This window comes from Filicampus tigris, chromosome 9, assembly GCF_054856515.1.
Source record: "Filicampus tigris isolate MCC_2025a chromosome 9, RoL_Ftig_1.0, whole genome shotgun sequence".
NCBI classification, from domain to species: domain Eukaryota; kingdom Metazoa; phylum Chordata; class Actinopteri; order Syngnathiformes; family Syngnathidae; genus Filicampus; species Filicampus tigris.
This window is the reverse complement of record NC_141225.1, coordinates 10,844,997-10,862,891: the sequence shown is the minus strand read 5'-3', so window position 1 is coordinate 10,862,891 and position 17,895 is coordinate 10,844,997. Positions and strand designations below refer to the sequence as shown.

Genomic DNA, 17,895 nt, shown 5'->3' with positions numbered 1-17,895 from the left:
TCATTTATCAAACATGTTTTTTCTCATTTTGCAAATAGAATAGTGACGTTTTTCCTTGCGTCCTGTACTTCGCACTATTTTTTGTAGCAGCAGCGGCGGTGACCGGATTGTGGGTTTGGGTCGTTGGGGGGGATAGTCTGGGGGGGGGGGGGGGATAAATCAACAACCCTTCGTGCGCGTCGTCGTCCGCCAAAAAGTAGATCCGGCAAGTGCGCGAAGAGTCCCGGATGTTGGCTCGGCCGCCGAGTAAGAGGCGAAGCGGGGAGAAGGCAAGCAGAGAGACAGAAGCAGTGAAGGGACGCCACGGCACCACAGGCACACCGGCGAACCTTCGGCGGCTCGTTACCCGGGACGACAAGCATTCGACAGCGCGGGGGACACTCTCGGGGAACCCGCCGGCCCATAGGAGGCAGACAGCGTCAGAAGGCGGGAGCAGATAAGTGCGAAACTACCGCGAGGATTACGGAGACCACCGTCAACATCAGCTCTCTCCTCCCCCACAGAGTAAGTGAGCTACACGGGCATGCAAGTTGAACTAGGGCCCGACAAATGGACGACTTTTTGTCGGGCAAAGTGTGCTGCGTTCAAGTTCTCACATTGAGGAGGGAGGAGGGGCGGGGGGGTTGAACCCGGCGCGCAGGCCCGGGTTGACAGCTTTCCTCTCGCCGTGGCAGGGGGGCGCGCGTAGGGTGGCTGGGCTGGGGGAGACACCCTCTTTTCTGGGTGTAATGTAGTGACGTACCCCAGCTCTCTCCCACGGCTAGGCTAGCTGTTTGGTATGCGTGTGCAGTAGGAAGTGTGTGCGCGTGTCTCTTCGCTTGCGTGTGTGTCATTTGGCTTTCCTGCGTGCCCTGGTGGCATTTGACTCACAGCTGTTGCAGTGTGTTCCCCCCCCCCCCCCTCGCTGTCAATCGCCTCCTCCTCGCACACCGCCATTGAATTCCTCCAGAACATAAATATACTCATACTTGCTCTGGGACTCAACAAGTGCAGCATATGCAACCCGGCGGCCGGCCACTACATTAGGGACAGTCGGCCTCATAATCGCGATAGCTGAATCCAGCCCTAAATCTGATAACAATGCTGTGTTTGGATTTACATTAGAAGCGTGTCACCCCCACGTGCTTGTTAATATCGAGGGCTCCTTGATTTACGACAGTCTAGGTCTTACGGCCACCAATCTGTACGTAAATCGGAACTTGTCTTTACCTACAACTAGTGGCTGAGAGATTATCAGGTGTGCCGTATGATTTTATCCACTTTAATAAATTGGTCTGAAAGTTATTTATAAACCGGTACTAAGTTATATTTGAGCATCTATCTATGCCAGTGACAGTGACAGGCAGAACAATGAAATGCTCATCAACCACCACATATCATCATTATTTCAAAGTACGGTATTGAACCCCTGCCTATTTTTGGATTGCTATTCACAAATTGATCGATTTCTGTGTCACCTACCACCAGCTATTTGCTCAAAAACTTGCTATTTTTTGGGGGGTGTCCTTTCTGAAATGCCAAAAGATGTCACCAATTCCATGTGTAAATGGGAAAGTAGTATCGTGTTCGCTGTGAAGGAAATCAGGTGAAGTGATGCATCGAGACTGAGAAAGACCCTCGTATGATTGGGAGAAGCTAAATTTAGCCTGGGTTGTTAGTGTGCATCTATAAGTTATGGAGAGTCTTTGACATGTACACATAAATGAGCACTTTGGACGGAAGCTATTTATTTTAGGAGTGATATTGTAAGAGGAGTTTGAAATCATATTTGATTACATTTTGGGGTCTTTAGTTTGTGGTATATTTGCAAATTAAATTAGTCATATTGGCAATTGGGATATATTTACTAGAATTTTTTTTTGTGGGCTGTCAATTATTCTCATTTTTTTTCCCACCTGCCATTAGTGCCAGGGCTTGGAATACTTTACTTCCCTAGATACACTTTTAGTGAAATTTTTGTTTTGTGGTGTGCCGTTACATATTTAAAATTTAAAATTTGAGCCTTGGCTCAATAAAGGTTGGGATTCACTACTTAGGCTAACACAGTAGTTAAGTCGTAGTTTCGTTAAATATTTGAATGAAAAACCTCTAAAACAGTCAAATGAAGAATAGCCTGACAGTCACTGAGCACGCCTTGTTGTGGAACGAGGCGTTAGATTTATGACAATGTCGTGCATACCCACTGGTGGTTAGCACATCTGCCAGGCAGTCGAGGGGTTCTTGGTTCAAATCTGGAGTGGAGTTTGCATGTTCTCCCTGTGCTTGAGTGTGTTTTCTCCAGGCACTCTGGCTTTCTTCCACATTCCAAAAAACATGCATGTTACGTTCATTGAAGACTGCCTATAGGTGTGAGTGACTGTATTTGTCTATGCAACATGTGCTCTGCGATTGGCTGGCCAGTCCTGAGTGCAAGTCCGCTGGGATAGGTTCCAGCTCACTCGTGACTCTAATGATGACAAACGGTTTAGAAAATGGATGGATGGGTTGTGCATCCCTCCATCCTCCGACTGTCTCAACCCACCCCAGACTGAAAGAAATGCCCTTAATATTAGTCAGCACCCACAATGAAAGGTCAGAATTGGTGTTGCATATTAATCACCCTTCCTTTAAATGTGAGTGGATATTCGTGCACGCAGCTCTACACGTCTACACATTATAATCCACACATTATAATTTTCACACACACACACACGCACACGCACGTGTACACTCCCCCCCCCACACACACACGGTTAACATTGAGTTCTTCACAGTCTACTCGAAGTATTCGCCATCCAATAGGAGAACAGTATCAAGGGGCATTACTAAAACTAAATAACTAAATTTGATAAGAATACATTGAGCCTGCTTATTTTTCCACATTAAAAGAATGACTTCTTTGATTAGATAATAAGGATGTAATTTCTTTAGGTACACGTTAAAAGGTCGCAATAGTCAACATCCATATCGCGTGTTTTTCCAGTATCGCGTCACCCTACTTGCGAGCAAAAATGTAAGATATGAACACTGCGTGAATACAATACAACACAAAACAACATAAGTCGGGTTTAGATGGAGACTTTTTTTGTCATTCGGGATGAAATCATTCAAAATTAAGCTCTTTGGCCACCTGTTTACATGTGACGTGATCTATTCCGATCGGCCGTTTACTTGCTCCACCCTGTTAATCAGATCAGCCGTGTTACAGCCGTGTGACACGCGGAGATCAATGTAAACATCACCTGGTCTATCAAGATGATTCATCTATTTAGCACAGTATTCGCTATTTTTTTAACACTTTTATTAAAGCAATATCTTGATTAAAAACAATTTACCAGTGCTTTAAAACAAGTTCTCACATCGCAGACGAGCTCTGGTAAGATGCTGCCATTTTAAAGTACGTATGCAACAAGGTCACTGCGCATTTACATGAAGACAGAGAATGCGCAGACCGGACGCAGCCTGGCCATTCCGATTGAACTGTTTACATGACGGTCGTTCGGATTGGCAAAAGGAATATACCACCCCTTTGAATCCGAATGAAATTCAATTCAGTTTGGGCCCTTTTTATTTCAATCGGGGTGTTTATATGGCTCATTTTCATTCCGATTGGTCATTCAGATCCTTTCTAATTGGAATACAGGGCGCCATGTAAACCCTGCTAGTGATAGGCTGACTAATAGCATCAGTGTCGCTGTGTTATAATCCTTTTACGCAACAGATATTCGAACACAAACAATGGGATAACATGTGTTGTCAGACAATATAACAATAGTCACAGGCATATATTATTTGACTGAAATACTGACCTGAGACTGACACTTTTCTGCTGTTTCGGAGTCTACTGCATATGTTTTAGTGTCATTAATTTGTGATAATGATCTTATTGCTTTCACTGACTTTGTTGTTGTATTATTGCTATTTTTGTTAAATGTAAAGTGCTTTGTTACAGCTGCTGCTGCTATAAAATGCGCTGTATAAATAAAGTTGTATTAATATGCCCAATTTTTTTTTTTTTTTTATTATTCACAAATATGCTTTTTGTTCATCTATCTATTCTGGCAATGTATAATATAGTGACAGGCAGAACAATTACGGTAAATGCGTTTCCATCAGATGGCAGAAGGTGCAATAAATCTTGCAGTTCATACAAGAGAATGAGCTTTGTGTGCCTTTCAACTAGGGCTTCCATGATTAGCCGACTAATCACGACGACGTCGACGATCAAAATCGTCGACAATTAATTGTAATGGTCGACGCGTCGTTTATTTATGTATTTATTTATTTGGCACATTATTTTTCTTTCGAAACTGCCGCGTCTCGCTCTTCTCCCGCTGTCTGTTTTCCTATCTGCAACGCACATGCGCAGTGGTGGTAATCCGGGTGATGTAAACAGAAGCATCGTGGGTAAAGTAGTGTAAGCCTTACACTGTAAGGGCTAATTTGTGTTGGCAACCGAGTCCGAAAGTTACGGCGCATTTCACCAAATATACTCAATACAATGCACGCCTGCCTTTCATGGCAGCACGATGGGGATGCCCAATCATTAAAAAAAAATCAAGTTATGGCTTATGCCTGATTTCATATCTGACATAGGCACAGTTGTGTCTAGACGCTAGATGCAGTTAGCATACACACGTTACGGTGTGTGTTTGATGTAACGCTCCTATTTGGTACGCTAACACGTCGTAGCATCTTCTATGGATTAAGCAACCATTATTCAGTAAACTCGCGTTGATTAACAACCACAACTCTGTGTGTTTATGCCTGTGGTGGACATCGAAGCAGGAAGCGTACGCTTGCTCTCTTTCTCTTTCTCTCACTCAAGAACGGAGTGATGCGTTCATGAACTGGGAAATATCAGCACTCAACACAAAAACGACATACGTGCCACTCATCGGCATCACATAACAATAAAATCCATAATTAAGTTTGTTGTAATATGCTATGTTATAGTGCAAGAAAAAAAGATCTTCCTTTTTTGTTACAGGTGCATACCACATTTTGATTGTGTCGATCAATTTACTACTTTTAAATTATGCATACAAGTAAAAAGAATAACAAAACCTTTTTGATAACATTTAAACTAACACAAAATTAAAAAACAATAAAAGTGCAGCTTGCTGCTGCGATTTTCCGCGATTTATATATTATCCGATTAGTCGACTAATCGCGACTACTGTTAGTGATTAGTCGACGAGCAAAATAATCGTTTGTGGCAGCCCTACTTCCAACAGGCCCACGTTTACACTGAGTAAGTCAATTTATGAATAAATTGATCATTTCAGTATTCCTACTTTTCTATATGCCTTGTCTTGGTTCAATAAAGGTTGCAAAAATCTGACTGGAATTACAGAAAATGCTTGAAAAAATGCCCCCCAAAAAATGAATTCCTTTTGAGCACAACTTCAAGAATCTGTGTTTTTATTTACTTAACGGGCTTTGTGGTCATCTGGTTCTTCTCGCGTTTGTAATATGCATGTTTTCCCCACAATTTTAAACGGTTCCCCGTTGTTTTAAAAAAGGTCTCTGACATTGTTCTGTCAAATTACACAAAGGACAAAGAATTACAGCACACTTAACATCTATTTGTCACACTTGATTTTATGGGGGATGTTCTGTCTGATGCAAAAGCAAAGTACAGCTTTTATTGTCATGCCAACTGGGGGCGGAGCTAGGGTATTGCGACAAAGCAAGGACTCCTTGGTGTTGCCAAATTGGCAAAATATTTGCTACTTATAGCAACTTTTTTTTTACCATTGTAGTGACTATTTTCCCCACAAAAAGTGGCTAGCAACGTTTTGTGGTGTTACTGGTGACCTCTGGAGACTGAAACTCTCTCCAGATTGGGTGACGTTCATCCCTCCGTACAGAATGGTGTCCGCGAGAAGCCACCACTGACTTATTAAACCAGTGTTTCTCAACCTTTATTAAGCCAAGGCACATATTACATATTGGGGAAAAAAAAAAATCACGGCACTCCACTTAGCAAAACGATTTACAAAAAGTATATATACAGGCTAATTATGTACCATCAGTCATTTAGTAGAAGATCATTTCATTGTTTTGCCTGTTACTATATGTGGTTGACTTAGATAAATTAACAAAAAAAGCCATTAGAAAATGCATATTTTTTTTGTCAAAATAATTGACGTCGGATGATTTTCCGCAGCACACCTGATGATCTCTCACGTCACACTAATGTGCCACGCCACGCTGGTTGAGAATCACTGTATTAAACATCCATCCCCATACATCGAGGTCCCATCAAGATTCCATTGTATTTTCGCTCGAGGAAACAGCACTTCATCACCAAGCCGCCATATTACAGTGTTGCAGTGATGCACATGACACGCCAATCCCAAATGTGTTTATCAGAAGCTATTGCAGGTAACACTGTCTGCTCCCAGCTTTCCGTGTTAACACTGCAGCTCTGCTTGCCTTCTAGATTTGTCATGATAATAGCAGATCTTCGGCCTGCCAAGCTGTCAAGTTGGGGGTGGAGAAACGCAACTAGCGCTAGTGACTTTTGGTAGTAGTTTTCTCCACTCTTCAGTCTCTGTGTCGTCTTCTTTGGCCTTTTGACGGCATAGCGTTTTGATAACCATAGAGCCAGAAATTGAACTGTGATGTATGAAGTGATCTTGCGATACAAACATTTAAATTACATGGACAAATTAATTAATAGCAGGTGCTAACTTAAACACTTGTGAGACATTACATTGAATGTGGAGAGATTTTTTTCGTCGTCGACTATATGGTGTGGATTTTTAGAAGGCGATGCCAATTTTTGGTGGAAAAAAAAATACGATTAATCGGCCAATTAATCAAAACATTTATAATGCATATACAAAATTCCCCAATGCATTTCAGTGGGCGTCAATTATAAGCTTATTTTCCCTATTGGTTTATTTAATTAATTTTAGTGAGTGGTATCAAACAACTGAAAAAATGAATAAAGTTCTTGTTTGTGAACAGTCGTTGTCCTTACACTATTAGCCTTTCCATTTTGGAAACCAAGATGCACTCGTTCCTCACCGCCAGTCCCGAGATACCGCTAGTATGAATCTTTGAAGACTTGTGTTGATCGGAATAGCCGAAGCCAGCAAGGCTATTTGCTATTCTCATCCACCACCATCACCTTATTTTGGTACTCTCAGACCCGCGCAGGTGTATGAAGACTGTGTCTCTTTGTTTGACCAGAAGAGTCAAAAGTGTTCTGTAAATTGGCCGAATGGAAGACAAGATGCCAAAAATGCGCGATTAGCATGTAGTGAACATCAAGTGTTAAACGATGCAGAGTTGCAGAGTCGACTAGTCCGCTTATCGGTTCAAATCCCTACACTGGGCACATGTTAGTGGTGTGTCCAAAGAGTGAGTAGTTTTGCTTCAATTTAGTTTTAGTCTTATATGGTAGTTAACCTTTCTTGATTGACTGGACACACACACACTGACTGTTCAATCTCAGAGGATTTGTAGGACTTCAAGGATGTATTTTCTTACAAAAAATGTTCGTCAGTATCGACGGTCTTTGGGGGGGTTTTCATATTTAATTGCCACACCACACATGCCCCACAACATGCCCATCTGGGCATCATTTCACAGATTACTCGTGATAGGACGTGACAATTTTGGATGGATGTCAATGGTGAGGCCTGTGATTGTGGGTAGGTGGTGGTGTTGGTGGTGGTGGGGGTGAGCTTTCACTGTCGGAATAGCGGTTCCTCATTTGGAATGCAGCGAGTGGCCCTGTGCCTAGCCCCCCTTCACACTGAGAGCCTTTTTAATTTCTCCCCTTGTTGAAGTGATTATTCAAATGGCCATCCGTGAGGTGCAGTTATCAGACTCCTGGTGGTAGTTGAGCCTGTGGCTACATGCATACTCATCACACATGCACAGTCCCCCCACCCCCCATCCCCCCGCCACACACACACGCACACACACATTACTGTGGTTGGACAGCACCCAACAACAGGTACCCTCTGCAGCAAAACCCTATTAGACCACCACATCTCAGCCCTCAGGCGAAAATTCTATTGTGCTATGCGATTGGCAGGGGGCAATTTATTCATGAGGATGCCAATATATTTTTATATGTGGTGTATTTACTTTTTTGGGTTAGTATTATTCGGTACAAATCTAGTAAAGCGGTAGCTGGAACACAATCTCTGACAATGGTCGACTTTCAAAGCAAAAGAGCTCATCCATTAATCTGTTTTCTATAGTGCTGGCCTTCAGTGGTTTATGGGTAAGATGGAACCTATATTAGCAGTGTACATTTTGGACTGGACTTGAAATAAGTTGTCGCAATGGTTGGAAGCTGGAGTGCATAAATGACAGAATGTCCAAAGTTTGGGATCATTTTCAAACTTAAAGCGGAAGTCAACACAAACATATTTTTTTAAGAATATGTTCTATGCAGGCCCACTAGTTGAAACACAGCATTCTGATTAATATTGTGTTTGTGGAATATGAGTTAAGAAACAAAATCCACCTGTTTTTAGCCATCTCTGGGGGCGGCCATTTTGTCTCTTCTGTCGATTGAAAATGACATCACACACCCTCAGGGCTCAGATAACGACCAATCATACCTCAGCTTCAGAAAACAGGTGAGCCGTGATTGGTCATGGTGCGTGATATCATTTTCAGCTGACAGAAGTGACAAAATGGCCGCCCCCCCCGACATGGCTAAAAACGGATGGATTTTGCTGCTTAACTCATATTTCATATTAATCATAATGCCTTTTTTGGGCCTGCATGGAACATATTCTTGAAAAAAAATGTTTCGGTTCACTTCCACTTTAAAGAAGATGATGTGCAATATTTCATTTGCAAAGCAGAACTAACTAATGTGCCACAACAACAACACAAGAAATCGATGTTAGCTTTTTTGTTCTAGCCCACCACTGCCCGTTAAAACGTATTGTAATGCCCCCTCAATTAGTAACAAAAAAACCAAACAAAATGAACATGAACACATCATTACACGAGGTGCTGCAGACACAACTGACGGCCAGGCAGTCAACAGTTCACAGACTTGTTAACGGTTACCTAGTTAACAGCCAGCCACTAACTTGAGCTCACAGCTGTTACTCTCCAGGCCAGGTTCCACATGCATGCGATTACTCGATTAAACAATACAAGAATCGGAAAAATTATCGATTCGAAAATGGTTTGATAGCCAGAGTATATACCCCATTGCAAGGGTTTTAATGATGACGGCGAATTAGAACTAGAGAATGTTCTTAAGGCGGTCGTCATCATATTCAAGGTTCATTACATGAAACCCACGTAAGCAAGGGGGTACAGCAAAGCCTGAATTTCAGTCCCAGAGGCAAACTTGCTAAAAACTTGTGCATCGTGCTGCTACCCTCACAACATGCACGCTTGTTTCACACGCTTCGATGCCGGTTAAATGAGGTCTTGTAAGGTGCAGGCATATTTCCCCACAATTTTGACCTTCAGTGTACCACTGTATAATTTTGGGCGCCTCGTGCATTGCTGTATGTATGTATGCATGATGCATGATGTTCTTTTTTGTTTGTTTTTAAACTCCAAATCCAAAGTGCTTTCAAATTCCTCTCTGGCACGGAATCTAAAGTCAGATCCGGTCGGGGGATTTTTAATTCTGACCTTATTCACCTTGAATGGAGGTAAAAAGCTTTCCCTTTCCGCTCCACCGCTACGAATACTTCCCCATGCCAACCAGTGGACGCTTTTTCTTTTTGTAGAAATCTCTCTCCTCCCACTTTAAGTTGGACGCCTAAAGGGGGATGGAGCAGGAGGAAGTGGCTCAGTCTTCATTAGAGCCGCTGTGCCTCCTCACTAGAATGCAGATAAGCCGCGGAGCCATTCATCCGCTCGGAAGCGCCTTCCCGATTCCAATTTCAATCTTGTTTGCAGTCACATTGTGTGAGCCCACTTCTCTGTGTTGGAGAAGTCTCTTTACGGGAGGGGAGATCAGAGGGGGATAATTGCACTTAAGTGAACCTCATTTAGTGCTGGCCAGAGCAATTACTGTAACTGCAGTTCTAGGCATTTTGGAAGGTGGGGGGAGCACCAGCAGCTGTCATTGATTCTCTAAAGCCAACATATCAAATGGTGAAAAGAACGACACTGGCATGGCATCATGGGAATGACTGATTCTTTAATGGATTTTAATTGGTTTTTGCAGGATTTTCGCTCAGCTCCCCGGATTTTCTCATCCACAGATTGACTTAATTAAATGTGACAATTAGACACGCATTGTTTTGGTAATAATTGAAAATAAATGATTCTCAAGGTGTACAGTCTTTCTTCAGGCAACAGCTCAAGGCTTTGCAGGAGAACGTTTCACCATTAATGTGATTCTGGAGTCAAATTTTGGAGTTTTGCTCAGCCGTGTGCTCCAATCTATTTTTTTTTTTTTGCTGTAAATTAATTCATTTTTAAAGAGACCCTCGATGGATCGTTTGCGAGAAGGTGGATGTGGGAATGCAGTTCAGTTTTCAAACGAACAACTTTTCCACCGTAACCTCCCCACTACCCTTCTTCCATGATGGGGAGAATGAATTTAGCGAAGCGGCTGCACTTTTAATTTTCTAAAAAATACATCCAGCAATTCACTGCCTCGGTGTTCCTCATTGCACATCGTCCTCGACTACTGAGTTGAATCTGCCCGTAAACTTTTAGCACTGACTCCTGCTCTGGTTGCTAATTGGATGTAGACATGAATCTGCTAATGAATCCCCCGTTTTGCCTCATCTTACAGTAATTCCTCAGATAGTTGCCAGGGGCTTTAATCAACTGCAGAGTGATTCTTAATTCTTTTCGGGTCAACGTTGAGAAGTTTATAATCCTGAAACGCTCTGTGCTTACACTTACTTTTTCAAGTCAACTCCAGCTTTACAGATACCATTTCTGCTGTGGTAATGACAACTGCTGCAACAGATGCTATCTAAAAGGTTATTACACCCACCTAGAGAAACCATCTGGGTTTTTTTTTCTAGATGGAAAAAGAGAAGGCATCTCTTTGGGGGTACAGACTTTATTTAAGTGGACGACGCACTCGGTGATAAGTCAGCAAAATTCTGACTTTGATACCATACCTTTTTATAAAAGTACCTTCATATAGGCAAAAACATACAACTTTAGTCAAAGCAGTGGAATCATAAAAGCTGAAACATGGAACTTAAAAATAATAAGAAATATATTAAATAAGAAAAATTATAGAAAAAAAAATTAAATTACACAGCAGATAAGCCAAACTTAAACTTGAAAGTGACAGATATACATCTTAAAGGAAAACAAATGTTGCCTCTTATTTGGATACTTGTTTGCCATTTGTCAAACTGCACACAGCCATTCTTAAAAATATCTAAAAAGATGTTCGATAATACTGTTTTTGATAGCGATATCATGGCACTTTTTTTCAAGTCAATCCCCCAAATTTTCTTTTCAAGCATATGTTCTATGCAGGCCCACGAGTCGAAACACGGCATTCTAATTAATATTGTTTGTGGAACCTGAGTTAAGCAGCAAAATCTACCTGTTTTTGTCCACCTTAGGGGGTGACCATTTTGTCACTTCTGTCGACAGAAGATGACATCACAGTTGCTCAGGGCTCATGTAATGACCAATCATGGCTCAGCTTCAGAAAACAGGTGAGCTGTGATTTGTCGTTACCTGAGCCCTGAGCAACTGTGATGTCATTTTCAATCAACAAAAGTGACAAAATGGCCACCCCCTGAGAAGGCTAAAAACGAGCGAATTTTGCTGCTTAACTCATATTCCACAAATGCAATATTAATCAAAATGCCATGTTTGGACTAGTGACGGCGCATAGAAGGTATTCTTACAAAGAGTTTTTTGGCGTTGACTTCCCCTTATAATACTGATACACTGTGCATTTATACCTTTGTCTGGAGCCTTTTTTGTCGTAATATTTACACATAGTAAACAAAGTTAAAGTAATTTGCTTCTGATAAATTATAAATTTAACATGCTAATTGGGTCAAACTAATTTAAATGTTGACTGTTACATATTAGTACAATACTTCTAAATTACAGTAGGACATATATACACTGTATTACAATATAATGACCAATTATGTTTGCAAATTGCATTTGAAGCAATTTGAAACAAAAATGAACACAAAAAAATTGACTTCATATTCATAAATTTAAGTCACAGTAATAATGTTTAGCATGGTTTCTATTTTGGTGCTAGTAAAAGTAGTGTATATTTGCATAAGATATGTTATTTAAAATAAATCCCTTGTGCCGATTGCGAAGTGGAGTCTGTGCCCTAAACATTTGGAAGCCTTGTCCGAGCAATAGATTCTGTTATCTTTTTGTGTCCCTCCGATGTTGATGGGTGGGGGTTGCTGCGTACAGTATTTCAACGACTGAGATTTGCATTGCGGACGACGCCAAATCTAACTCGGTGTTTTCTTGCATTGGTGTATCATAACATCATCGTAAACCAAACGATGGTTGAATAGATTCGGTGTGTTGCCGGTGGATGCAGAGACAACTTGCACTTTATATTTTTATTTATATCTTTGCTCACCGTCTTCCACGGTAAACCCAAAATGTAACCAAATAAGCGATTTCGACTTGCCTTGCTTGTTTACAAGCTGTTCTTGTGGCGGGTCTTGTGCCATTTTTAGGTCTGTTACTCTGTTAAAACATTGAGGAGGCGCGTGTGCAGTTTGACTTGCGGGCTGGCTGGCTAGCTGGCTAGCTAGCTAGCTAGCTTGGAGAGGGCGGCGAGGCGGAGTAACTCATATGCGCATGCCTCAAAACAACTAAAAATTAGTATTAATAATCGTTTTTTTTACGATTATGCCAATTTTGTAATCGTCAATCGTGTAATAATCGAAATCGCAATTGAATTTCGATTATTTCCGCAGCCCTACAAAAGATACACAGTAATTCATTGTAAAGTGTTAAACAATTCAGTGCACCATACTGACTAATAATGAGCATCAAGTCTACAGGGGAACTACTGCATTAAGCCACTTAACAGCTCGCTGGGCATATTAAAAAAAAAAAAAAAAAGAGGGTTGCAGTACCTGTAGTACATGGTATCTTATTGTGACTCATTCCATTCTAGTGGTTGCAAAATGAATCAAGCGCTTGCTTAGCGCTTCCCTTGCAATGCATTCTCAGAACTGACTGCGGTAATTAGCAGAAACCTTTATATAAAAAAAAAGTACATTGCATGTTCAAAACTGTGTAATTAAGTCACATTGATTAAGATGACATCGAAAAAATGGGTTGACTGAGAAATGAGTCTCGCTTTAGCACTGTAGTGATTAGCAGCCTCCTAAATGAATGAGTAAATAAAATGCATCCAGTCACAAGTGGACAGCTCATCAGTTCATAATGAATAATTCTCCACATTTAAAATCACCACTTGTGATCTCACTTGCGCGCTTTATATGCACTCGGTCGCCTACTCCTTTGTTTGAAAGCAACCTGGGGATGGTAGGCAGCGATGCATCTGCTGTATTTTAAGTGTCCATCTGAGCTGAAAATAAAGCAAACGCCGACAGGAAGTAGAAATCTAGAAACCAAAATACAAGCAGTAACAGCGCCAGGCATGTATGCCTGGTTATGCTTTTGACTACACGCAATCATCTCAAGTGGTCATTGCACCAAAATACAGTATTGCAAGATAAACCTTACTTTCATCTTCTATTACCACAATAAGCAATGTAGCAGGCGGTAATGTGCATTTAAACCACAAAAGCATCCATTCATCCATTTTCTTGAGCACTCGTCCTCATTCGGGTTTGTAGATGAGCTGTAGCCTATCCTAGCTGACATTTGACGAGAGGCGGGATGCACCCAGGGCTGGTCGCCAGACAATCTTAGACAGCAAAATGATCTTTATGTTGAATCTATACAGTGAGCCCCTGCTTATTCACAGTTCTGTTCTCACCAAATCGTGTTATTTTATTTGTATTTTTTTTCCTTTTTTTTATCTTCGTTATTTGCTGACAAACTCACCTTTTTACAGTTTCTGTGCCATTTCTGGAATGCCACCAGATGCTGTAGTAGTAGAGCAATTGTATTGTAGTGATACGCCTCGACTGAAAGACAAGCATTTTTTGGGGGGTGGAGCTAAGTTTAACCTGGGTGGTTAGTGGAAGTTATGGAGAGTCTACTCTTCGTCATATGTGCATGGAATATCGCCATGTTTTTTCTAAATTAATCATCCGTACCCAAAGATGACTTTAAAATTATATTACACTGTTTTGGGGTCACACGGTTAATACTATTAACTCATTGACTGCCAGCCATTTTCCGAGCAAGCACCTCCACCTTGCCAGCCGTTTTCATTACAAAAACGTTTCTTTCCACTTTTTTCCGTTCTTTACTTATCAGCAGTAGAACATAGCCAAGTTTCACCAATTTTCCCTTTTCCGACTAGAAAGCGGAGAAAATGAGCTTTTTTCTGAAATGCTTCATTTCGAGCTGAACTTTGACTTTGACACCAATAGTTTTTGCTTTTCTGACATTTCAAACATCCAAACAACTTTACAACAACATACCCAACATTGTCAAAATGTTTTTGATGGCGAAATAACTATTTCTTTGCAAGTATAAACACAGTATTTACAATTTTCAAATTAGACCAAACTATGTGAATTTCAAACTATATGCAAGCATTTACATGCGTGTGAATGTCCGCGCGCGCGTGTGTGTGTGCGAACGTGTCTTTGTGTGTGTGTGTGTGTGTGTGCATGCATATTTATTCACATCAATTATAACTATTTACAATTTTTACATTTGGGGGAAAAAATACTTTGAGTTTGAACTATATAAAAGTGTGTGTGACTCATCTCCAATATGTTGGAGTGTCTTGTCTGTGAAACATAGCTGCCAACAGGACAGTCCAACTCTACAGCAACTCTTTTGGCTTTGAATTAGCTTATGAATTAGCCTATGAATTATAGAAAAATAAACAATTACCACAATTTTGTTTTGATTAGTGCAGTGGTTTTTTTTTCTACCTCCTTTGTTTTTTTTTGCTCTGCCAACGTCAGTGGGAAGGACCTTAAAACATTGTTTGCATAAAAAAATTCAATCAAACAGTGAGGGGGGAAGGGTACGAGTGTATATTGGTGCTACGTTTCTTGCCGACTATGGATGAAATATTTCCCAGGTCAGCACGTTGAACTGCGAAATGTCATTCTTGGTCCATGCTGCTCCCTTCTAAAAGATTTTTCCAGCATTGTCACCCTCGCACACAAACACACAAGCAAGATTATGCAACATCAAATGGCATGGGTAGTCATCTTTGCGGAGTACGGGAGCCATTTGTGATGTGATTGACCACAAATTAAGAAAAACAACAACAAAAAAAAACAGTCTCACTGTCAAGCAAGTTGGCGTCGCCTGAGAAAATTCCACTTTCCCGTCTAGATTGTTGTGGCTGGGGATTTAGCTTTAAGCGAACGATGCATTTATTATAGGAGCCACTGTAATGATTGAACCACATAGCCAAACACTGCGATGAAAGCTTAGCAAACACTTCCTTCAAAAGTCAGATCAAAAGTCTCTCAAAGTGTGTGAGCCATTAAGAGAGATTGGTTGTTTAAAAACAAATGATGGTGACCAATTCACCGGTTCGAAGAGCTTATTCAATTGTAAGTAAGAGGCAAGATGAGGCAATATGAATTCATAATATGAATCATTAAACCGCTCAAAAGACTGCACCTTTCTTAGGTCCTGCACAAACCGGCCAGTAACGTACATCTCGAGTGACGTGATCGCAAACGGGAAAGGTCCGACCTCGGCTGGCAGATTCCCTTGATTTGACCGTCAGAAGGAAATAACATGGTGCTGGGAAAAAATGGTGGAATGTCAGTTTGAAAAAGGTGAACTGTATGTCGTTGGCACATACTGGACATGGAGTAGCCAAGTGTGTGTCCTAAATGAGCTTTCCTATTAGTTGGGTTCACTTGGTCTATGAATGATGGTAACTTATTCATTTTCCCAGAATTCTTTTCCACAAGAATAAACATTGTGTTTTATCATCAGTGCAGTTGTGTTCACAGTTGAGTCTGAATCTTTGGAAACAGAAGTCATTCAGCTTTAACTCGGGCCAGTGCTCCTAGGCTGGATTTACACTGCAGGTTCAAATGCCCAATTCTAAATTTAATGCCTAAATGTGATTTATTGACTGTCTATTTACATGTCCATGTCAAGTTACACATACTGATATGACTGTGAAACAACCACCAAGTCCAAATCCCCAATTGTGCGTAAATTGATTTCAAAAGCATCAAATACTTGCCAAATACCTCTGTTTATTTTACTCATTTGCTAGCTTGTGCATTTAATATTAGCGTTACGCGGCGGAGACAACTTAACATCCGTTAAGAGTCAGTCATAGATTTTTTCCCGTATGTTGTGCAGCCTTAGTTGAAATTAAATACAGTATAACATCAAAGTAAGTGAAAATATCCTTGACTATGAAGAAATAACACAAAACAAACAAGTGTTTGTTGTGCTTTAACTTTAAATGAGGAGAGTAGAAGGACAACAGCTACTCCATTGAAAAGAATTTCCATCCAAAATAACAATCTTATTCAGGTGTTTTTCTTTTGTCTGTCTAATTTCCAATTGTTTTTTGGACACAAAAACAATCCAGGGAAACTTGTCTTTTTTGTCATGGTAATGATGTTAAGGCAGTTGCTATTGGAATTTTGATTGGAAGAAGCGCGTAAGCGGAACTTCAGACTTAACACAATAGCTGCCGCAGGAAGAAGACATGAAGTTTTGTCTTTTTTTTTTTTTTTTTCTATTTAAGAGACGCTCCAGATCCAATACAATAAATTCCGTACATAGAGTCAACCGTTTTCACTCGTTAATGAGAAATTGAGACAGCCGCTGTGAGAATTGTGATTGGAAGAAGCGTGTGTGTCATACAACTTGTCGTCTCACACACAACGTCTTTCTATTTGCTGCCGCGGAGGAAACATCGAATTTTATGTGGGGGGTTTTGGGGTGTCTACAGCCAACGGTAACCTTTAAGTCATGAGTCAAGAGTAAAAAAAACAAAGAAAAACAGCACAACTATTGCAATGAGGTATGCACGGAGCGTAACGAATCATATGCGTAACTAGAGGCAGATTTTCTACAAATTTTGTTTGTAACTTGAAAAGTTTGTAAAAAGGGTCATTTGTAACTTGAGGCTCCATTGTAATACATATAATTAATGTAAATGATGGTGCATATTTAGCCCATATTTTGTGGCCTGTGCTTTCTCAGCAGTCTAAAATAACCATGAGTCTTTTTTGCTGTTTGTGCCAAGATTCATTTTGCATTGATGATGGTGTATATCTAATCTCTCAATTATGCTGCGCTGAAATTGACAGATCAAATCTGATCCAATTTTTATCGAAGAGGCCTGAGTCCGATCTGAAGGTATTTGACTCTGTGTTCTTTTATTTCGGCGATGTCTGAGTTGTCACGTGAACCTTGCAGTGTACATTTCACCTAAAACAGATTGCTAATGTTAAAAGCGGATTGTATTTAGTGCCTCTATCAGTCATGTTGGTTCTACAATTAATCATTTGTCGGGCAGTTGTACAGAGGAATCGCTCCATGAGATCTGAACATTCTCACAGGAAATTACCAACAGAAAGGCAGGCGATGCACGGTCCACTAAACGAGATCTTGGCATTTTGGATTCTGTTTTAAATTGCATGCAAATGTGAGCTCAGTCAGTCCCGAGACTTGGGCTGAGAAGTTGGAGAGCGTGTAATGTGCGCGAGGCTCGTGATCTGCACGGGCGAGCGCCAAGTCTTGATGCGGCGTCAGTTGGAAGGGGCCGCCTCGGTGGATCTGTTGGACCTGATCATTAAAACACTTCTCTTCATACCTCTCTGTCTCTAAGGGGCCCGGCGCACTCGGCAGAAT

At 41.0% G+C, this 17,895-nt stretch overlaps 1 protein-coding gene across 1 annotated transcript in view; it reads left to right on the top strand.

The window, feature by feature from the left end:
• The first annotated feature begins 209 nt into the window (after positions 1-209).
• foxj3 (forkhead box J3) overlaps positions 210-17,895 on the top strand; it is a 127,263-nt gene continuing 109,577 nt past the window's right edge. Inside the window, exon 1 of the mRNA XM_086041148.1 lies at positions 210-504. The gene's annotated coding sequence lies outside the window, so the exon portion shown is untranslated. The remainder of the gene's footprint in view (positions 505-17,895) is intronic.